This window comes from Camellia sinensis, chromosome 10 (genome assembly GCF_055761805.1).
Source record: "Camellia sinensis isolate YWXY chromosome 10, ASM5576180v1, whole genome shotgun sequence".
NCBI classification, from domain to species: domain Eukaryota; kingdom Viridiplantae; phylum Streptophyta; class Magnoliopsida; order Ericales; family Theaceae; genus Camellia; species Camellia sinensis.
Genome location: NC_138970.1, coordinates 174,447,951 through 174,457,171, shown reverse-complemented (window position 1 = coordinate 174,457,171; position 9,221 = coordinate 174,447,951).

The following is a 9,221-nucleotide window of genomic DNA, read 5'->3' as shown; positions in this document are numbered from 1 at the left end:
TTGATTTTAAATTGTAATGATTATTGTGACCTTATGTATGTTTTGAAATGGAGATTTTAATGTATTAGACTATGGGGTTAGCTTCCCTCCAATCCGTGATTGGATTGGAAAGTATTGTTGGGTCTGTGAGAGCTTATTAGGAATCTCATTTGGATAATTTAAATCATTCAATGTGTAAAACTCGTTGAGTAATATATGATATAAAAAATCACGTTGATCGGATATCGATAGTTACGTGATCAAATCAGTTTTGCATATAAAAAAAATGAATGGTGAAAAAATAAACGGTTGATAGAAATCTGATTCGATGAGATAGCTATCGTTATCCGATCAACGTGATTTTTTACAAGCATACAGTACTCGACAATTTCTACACATTGAACGGTTCGAATTATCGAAAAGAAACCCTTTGTGGGCCCGGCCTCCATGGGCCTACAGTACCCTCCAGTCTGTGATCGGACTGAAGGGAAGCCCAACCCTTAGACTAATACTAGAGATCTATACAATTATACTTACAAATTCATGCACAATGATGTGGCATGAAAGTTGAACCTACCATTATAAGTGTGCAACAAATTAAAAGTTGAAGCATATCCTGCTACATTATTATGAGTAAAATTATAAGTACATTTTGAGAGTTCATACATTTTCCGTTTTAGAATACTGTTGTTTATCCTAACCAAGTATGTAATATTAGTGCTAGTTGAGAGGGAAAAAAAAAACCTATATAATAGTGAGGAACTAAAACTTTGAAGTATCAAATAAATTTTTTAAGCCTTTGAATACTATTCACTATTTTGCAGAAATGGTGTACAAAAAATATACCAAAATTTATTGTATAATCCAAATTTAATTCATGTATTGTAAGAATTAATATAAAATAAATTTGAGTCACGTAGGGTGTGTTTGGTAACGTTTACGTTTTCAGTTTACATTCATAAAAATTTTATAAACTGGTTTTTGTTTATTTTTTGTTTATTTTTAGAAAAACATAAACTACAAACCCGTTTAGTAATTTACAAAATGTTTAAAAAAATTTAAAAATATAAAAAAGAGTGAGAAATGGCAAGTGGTGGCAAGTGGCAGCGGAAGACGGTGGGTGGTGGGTAGCTGGTGGTAGTGGGTGGGTGGTGATGGTGGGTGGGTGGGTGACGGCGACGGGTGGTAGGTGGTAGCGAGTAGGTGGTGGTGGTGGCAGGTGGCGGGTGGTGGTGGTGGTGGCAGGTGGCGGGTGGTGGTGGTGGTGGGTAGGTGGGTGACGGTGGCGAGTGGTAGCGAGTGGGTGGTGGTGGCGGGTGGTGCTGGCAGGTGGGTGGTGGATGGCAGGTGGTAGTGGGTGGTAGCGAGTGGGTGGTGGTGGTGGCAGGTGGTGGGTGGTGGTGGCAGGTGGTTGGCGGGTGGTAGTGAGTGGTGGCGGGTGGTGGTAGTGGGTGGGTGGGTGACGGTGGCGGGTGGTAGGTGGTGGTGGGTGGCGAGTGGTAGTGGCAGGTGGGTGGCGAGTGGGTGGTAGTGGTGGGTGGCGAGTGGGTGGCAGGTGGCTAGTGGTGGCAGGTGGGTGGTGAGTGGTGGTGGCAAGTAGGTGGCGGGTGGTGGTGGTGGGCAGTGGATGGTAGTGGCGGGTGGTGGGTGGTGGCGGGTGGATGGCAGGTAGGTGGTGGGTGGTGGTAGTGGTGGCGGCGAGTGAGTGGCAAGTGGGTGGTGACCGGTGGGTGGTAGTGGCGGGTGGTAGGTGGTTGTGGTGGCAGGTAGGTAGTGAGTGGTGGTGGCAAGTGGTGGTGGGGAGTGAGGGGTGGGGGTGGGTGGTGGTGGCGAGTGGATGGCAGGTGGGTGGTGGCAGGTGGGTAGGTGGTAGCGGGTGAGTGATGAGTGGTAGTGGTAGGTGGTGGTGGCGGAAGACGGTGGTGGCAAATGGTGGCGGGTGGTGGCTAGTATTGGGTGGTAAAAAAAAAAAAAAACTGAAAACTCAAAATGGAAACACATTTTTTGACCAAATTTATAAACTGAGACCACTGATTTATAAATCAAAAATTTTACCAAACAAGTTTTTATTTGAGTTTTTAAAATTTTTGTAAATATAAACAGAAAACTAAAAATGTAGTGTTACCAAACGGCATCATAATATTTGTTTTTTTTGAAATATTTTTGTGAATGAGTTATGTATACCTATCCTTATTCCTTTATGAGTTGTGAATTGTCGTTTTTCTTTTTTAAATTGCAAAAAAAAAAAAAAAAAAATTTGAGGGGGGAGGTTTGCATGTTGATTTTTAAAATTTGCATCGTCTCAAAATAAGAATAATACTTGGGACCCCCTTTTGGTGGTCACCCCCTCACCCCCCCTTTGCCATGTGACAGGGGGTGATTGGAGGAGTAAGAAAAAAAAGAAAAAGAAAAAGAAAAAGAAAAGGTAACCAATGAGAGAAAGAGGGGGTCAAAGGGGGTGGGAGAAAAGGGGAGATGAATCATTACTCTCAAAATAATTAGTTTGGATTGGACGTTCTAGTTGAGATTTGTGGGCACTTTAATTAACCATAACACTACTTTTTTAGTTACATATAAAGAGATTATTCGTTAAAAAAAATTAGATAAATATGATTTAATATCCACATAATATTACCAAGTTTCTTTTTAGAAAAATTGACCTATAAATCCCGTCTTAAGTAATAATGATCTATTTAGTTTAAGTTTGTTTGATTCTAGTTTTTAAAAAATAATTTTTAGAAAATTTTACTTTTTTATTTTTCGTATTTTAATATTTTTAATGAATTTTTTAATATTTTAAGCAATTTTTTTTTTAATTTTTAGACACACCTAACATAAATATACTTAAAAAGTATAATATTTGTGAAAAAAATCTCTAAAAAATATATTAAACACCAAAAATATGAAAATTTAGTACATTTTCGTATTTTTGTGTATTTATTAATTTTTTAAAATATTTTTTTACAAATATTTTACTATTTAGATACATCTAAATAAAGTGCATCTAAAAAAGTAAAAAAATTACTTAAATTTTAAAAAATATTCACGAAAAACAAAAAATTTAGTTTTCAAAAAACTGAATTCAGAAAACTGAAACCAAACATACTGAATAATTTTCTTATAGATCAATTAGTCATATTAGTTTTAAAAAAATAGATTTAATATATTATTTAGAAATTGAATTTATGGGTATACTCTTATTTCTATTATGTTCCCTTTTTCTTTTCTTTCTTTTTTTTCTTTTGTGCTAGAAAGGTAAGACATACAGCCCATGAGAATTAAGTTTAAGATGAATTTTTATATGGGAATCTTTTTTATTTGGAATGAATTGAAATGTGAGATTTTTCAAACATTTTAAAAGGATTATAAAAATGACTTGAAATATGAGATTTTTCAAACATTCCAAAAGGTTGTGGGATTCTTCAAACATTTCAGAAGAAGTATAAAAACTTCTTAGAGTGTTACAGTTTGAAAATCCAAAACCTCTATAATGCGGATTACCCAAATGTATAATTTTATATTTGAAAAAATCTATTTTTATCTCTCAAAAATTAAACCCAAACGTATAAGTGGCTATCATTTGTGTAATTTTCACTTTAATGGGACCTTTGGGTTCATAAAAAAAAAAATAAAAGACTAAACAATTCATAAAATTATATTTTAAAATTTATTAGTACTTCATCCTTGTTTTTAATTAAAAAAAAATTGACAATAAATATAATTTTAAAATTTTAAATTAAACAAATTTGAAAAAAATTACATTATCATAATTATTAGATCAAAACACAATATTGTATATATTAATATAGATTAAAAATTATCAAAATAGGGCAATGGTGGCCCACAAACTAGGCTAGATTCATCCTAATGATCAATATGGGGTTTTAGTATAAACTGGGGTATAAGATCATAATCTCGAGCTCGAACAATCTTCAAAGGCTTGTTGGAGGTTTGTTCAGTAATTAATTTAGAAGTCCAGAAATTAGTCGATGTATCTGTAAATTGATTTGAAAAATTAGCTAGGGATTGACAAGCATTCACCCCATTTTTCATAATTGAATAGTCTGGATTAGTCTGTCACAGAATGGACGGTTTTAATAGTGCGAACAGACTAATGCGGATGCAATTTTTTCAATCAGCTTAAGTTCGGATGAATGGCAGATGAGAGACTATTCAACTCAATCCGATTGGCCAATTCTCCTAAAAAAATGAAGTTATGTTTTTATTTTGTGTGTTAAAAAATATATTTTATTTAATAATTATATTTGCTATTTATAAAATATGAAAGTTGGGTCTTTATTTTTATTATAAAAAAAGAATAATAAAAAATTTTGGCCCAAAAAGTAAAGAATTACTGAGAAGTAGTTGGAAAAAAAAACTCTCAAACTAATAAAATTTAAATCGCCAAACCAATTTACATTAATCCGCTAACTTGCAAAGCCTACTCAATTCGCATTCGGTAACTAAGTAAACGGTTATAAATTAAATTTTCTCAATTTATTTAAATTCAGAGAAATAGCAAATAAGAAATCACTCAATTCAATTCGATCCAGGAGCATCCATACAATCAGTTATCAAATAAATGACACGTATGGGAGTGATTATTTGGATAGACTTGCCAAAATATTCTAGAGAGACACTACTCAAGCGTTGTGATAGCACTGTTTTGTGTGGAAAGTAAGGCTTTCTTAGGTTCCATTCTGAAATCATTATATTTTAATCTTCTATTTGATTATGATTTTTAAAATATAATTTTAAATTACATTTTAAACACTTTTGAAAATATGTTTGATAATCAGAGAGTTTTTAAATTTTTTGGTCTACCTGGTAGTCCTCCCAAACACCTTCCCATACAATTTTTAATTTTTAGATCTACCCAATTGTCCGCCTAGACATCCTCTCGGACGTTCGGCCAGTTGACCGAAACAGTGCTTCTTTTGTTTTTTGTTTTTGTTTTGTTTTGTTTTGTTTTTTTTTGTGTGGTAATTACCACCTATTATTTGAAAAAAAAAATTGTACTTTGTTTTTGATATTTTTTAAATATTGAAATTATTTTTTTAGACCAAAATGACAAATTATTTGGCAATTTATTTAAAATTAACAAAAAAGTTTAAATAAAAATTAATTTGTCACAGTAATTTTTAAAAAATAAAAAATATTTTTAAACAAAACAATTAAAAAAAATTCCAATCAAATACACAATCAAAAGTAATTTTAAAGTACTAGTTGAATTTTTTTTAACATAAATAAAAAAATATTTTCGAAATTTTTTGAATTTTTTAAATAAAAAATTTATTTTTTTCAATAATTATTTTTTTGAATTAAATTTTAAAAAGAGTTTGATTATGAGTTTTGAATATAATTTTCAATAGAGTTTTGAGTTGTGTGTTTAATTATAAGTTATAAGTTTTTGAACTAAATTTTTAAAACTCTTTTCAAAACTCATAATCAAACAATTTTTCTTATTTCAAAACTTATTTCAAAATTCAAAATTCAAAATTCAATACGAAACTCTTTTTAAAACTCAAAACTAAACAAATTTTTACTTTTCAAATTATAATTCAACAACTCAAACTCAAAATACAATTCCATTCTCAAATTATAATTTTAAAACTAAACCAAATGCTAACCTAATTTTCCTACCCAAATAAATATGATAAATAACATGCCCACCAAGAGATGGCTCATGTATTAGTCAAAGCAACCTTCGCAGAAGGCTGAACAGTGTGTAGTCTGTATAATATATATGCTATTATCTTGATTTCAATCACAAAATGGGTAGGATGTATAAATACTAGATATTCAATTAAATATACAACAAATCTTAAAACGTATTTTACATTATATTTAGATGTCATGAATCGAATGGAGGGAATAGAAATCACATTATTATAAATCCCATTACTATAGAAATCAAGTTTAGTGTTAATATTAGGAAAATTTATTCATAAATTTTATATGGGAGAATATTGATCTATTTAGTTTTAAGAGTTTTCTTATGAACTAATTAGTCTTTTTTATTTTGAAAAGTTGTATTTATTTGATTTGGTGTCATTTGAGTTTAAGTAAACATCCTTTTATGATTCATTTTTCTAATTCTATGATTCGTTTTTGGGATGAGAATAGAAATGTGAGGTGTGGAATATTATTTTTGGGAGGATTTGTGACTGAAGTGTTATTTGTCGAGCGTAAAAATCTAAATTCCTATTAGTATGGTTTTCTAGTGTTACATTAAAGTGTTACATTTTTTTTTTTTTTTTTATCAACAAAAGAAACTTCATTAATGATAAAACTATAATATGCATACAACAAAAAGAGAGGGGAGGTGCAATGAGCATCAAAGCTAAACTCAATAATCTCAACTAGGTTGGCACCAAAGAACAAGCCCTATCATATGCCAGCACACAGCCCAAGATTGGCAAGCGACCAATCAAACAGCCAAAAAAGAAAAAGAAGAAACAAATAAAAAACAGGACATCCCAAATGCAAACTAGCCCCCATATTGCACACAACCACCCAATACTGAGAACAACTCCATAGCAAGAAGAGCTAACAGTAGCTAGCCACAAGCACAGCAACAGCACTGGCTTTCCAAATCTGCAACAGAAGCAACACTAGCTTTCCACCCAATAGCCAGGACTTCCCCTTACAAGAACAACCTAAACAGAGTAGCACAGCACACCAGCAGATTTGGAAACTAGCCCCCATACTGCACACTACCTAAACAGAGTAGCACAACACCTAGACAACATCATATAAGACACACACAGCAGCCTGGACTTCCCCTTACAAAAAAACAAGACACACTAGTAGCAATCAAAAGATCTGCAGACACACAGTGCCAGAATGGATATGACAGAACAGAATAAACAGCACCAGACAGCATCATATATGACAGAACAGACAGCAGCAACAACAACATTACTTTAAACAGAATCTGACTTGCTGAAGATTTGCCACCAAATCATGAACTGAAAACTGAAGATCCTTCCCACTGCTTGTCACCCACAATGCCACTCTAGTTTTTATTAGTTCAAGCAACTCATCAACCACCAAATGTTTACCATTAGACATCACCTCATTTCTCATCTTCCACACAGACCACATCAGAATCAGAGGTACAACCTTTCATATTTTTCTCTCCCTTTTCTTCATTCTCACACCATCCCACCATTGCAATACCTCAGCCACTGATCCTGGTATTACCCACCGAAGATCCCACCATTCTATCACACCAGACCATAATAACCAAATCTTTGGACAATGGAGAAGAATATGATTTAAAGACTCTGCATCATTAAAGTGTTACATTAAAGTACTATATTTGAAAAAAAGCACACTAAGTAGTTTTTGTGTGTTATATTGATTGGAGTGTCACGTTTAGAAAAAATACACTAAAGAATTTTTTTAGAATGTTACATTACTATGTTTTTTTTAGAATGTTACATTACTATGTTTGAGAAAAGTACACTAAGAAATTTTTTAATGTATTACATTAGAACGTTACGCTTGGAAAAATTGCACTAAAGAGTTTTTGTATATTATATTAATTAAAATGTTACGTTTGGAAAAAATACAATAAAGAGTTTTTTTGGAATGTTACGTTATTACGTTTAAAAAACGTACACTAAGAAAATTTTTAGTATATTACATTGGAATGTTATATTTGGGAAAAACATATTAAGGAGTTTTTGTGTGTTACATTTAGGAAAAGCATACTAATGAGTTTTTTTTAGAATGTTACGTTGTTATGTTTGAGAAAAGTATTCTAAGATATTTTTTTAGAATGTACGTTTTATGTATGAGAAATATATACTAAGGGGTTTTTTAGTATGTTACATTCGAGTATTACGTTTTTTGAGTGTTACGTTTGGAAAAAGTATACTAAGAAATTTTTTTTGAAGTGTTACGTTTAGTGATTTCAACATTATGAAGAAATCCATATTTATCACTCAACACATAACACATGCACGTTTATGTTTGACTTTTTATGTAATTCACACTAAAATGGAACCTTTGAATTTATAAAAAAAATGAAGGGCCAAATAGGTGACAAATTTGAAATTTACTGGCATTTCACCTTTAATATGATTCATTTAGTTTGGTTAGGAACAAAAATGATGAAAAGTTAAAAAAATTTAGCCCAATTGACTTTTTTTATTCTTAAATAGTTTACATTTCTCAAAAAATTTGAAATTACCATAAGTGGCTGGGAATCAAATTCCTCATTTTTATTTTATTTTTTTTGATAAAAAATTCCTCAGTTTGAGATTGCGATTCTTGGTGGAATTCTATTATATCTCATTCTAAAATTAGTACGATTATAAGAATTTGGAATTCCATTTTCATTCTCTTTAAAATTATTGCCATTCAAAATGATATATCTATATAGTTGAATCTCTAATCCATTTAATGTTATGTTTGAATTATAAATTTAGATAGAGATTTGAAAACATAAAAAGAAATAGAGAAAATTTTTAATTAAATTATTCACATCTCTTTTTTTCTTTTCTTCTTTTTTTTCCTTTAAATTTATTCTTAAATTTATCTTTTAAATTTATAATTCAAACATAACGCAAAAATATAAAAATCATGAGAAGGAGTTAGGCCTTTGATTGGGGTTGAAAATACTTTAAGTAAAAGACAAAGATGGTCACGCATATGCAAGTGTGAAAAATAAAGACTAACATAACAGTTTTTAATTACTAAAGTTTAGTTGTCTGGAAGACTTGCAAGGCAACTCACTTACAATTGCTTCTGTTATTGTTATGACTAGCAAGTTTATAATAAAGTTAGTTGTTTGGAAGATTTTTTTTTTTTTTTTATCAACAAAAACAAAATTATTGATGAGAAAAACATATATTACATATGAGAGAACATCAATAAAGGAAAGATAAGAACAAAAATCATCAAGGCGAAATTCCAAATCCCAACTAAGTTGGTAGTAAGAATAACACCCAATCATTTGCTAGCTCCGTCACAAAGTTGGTGAGCAACCAACAAATGCCAAGCAAACTACAAATACACCACAATCAGCCAACAATCCAGAGCAGCCATCAATCCTAACTATCAAACTAGTAAAAAACTAGCAAACAGTAAACCATATCCATCTCTAAGAAAATCCCCTTGCTGCTATGATGCCCGTGAGAACTTCAACATGATACCTTCCTACAGATACCTCAACATACCTGATCGGCAGTGCAATAGTTGATTTATAGAATAACCTCTAAATTCCAGTTTCA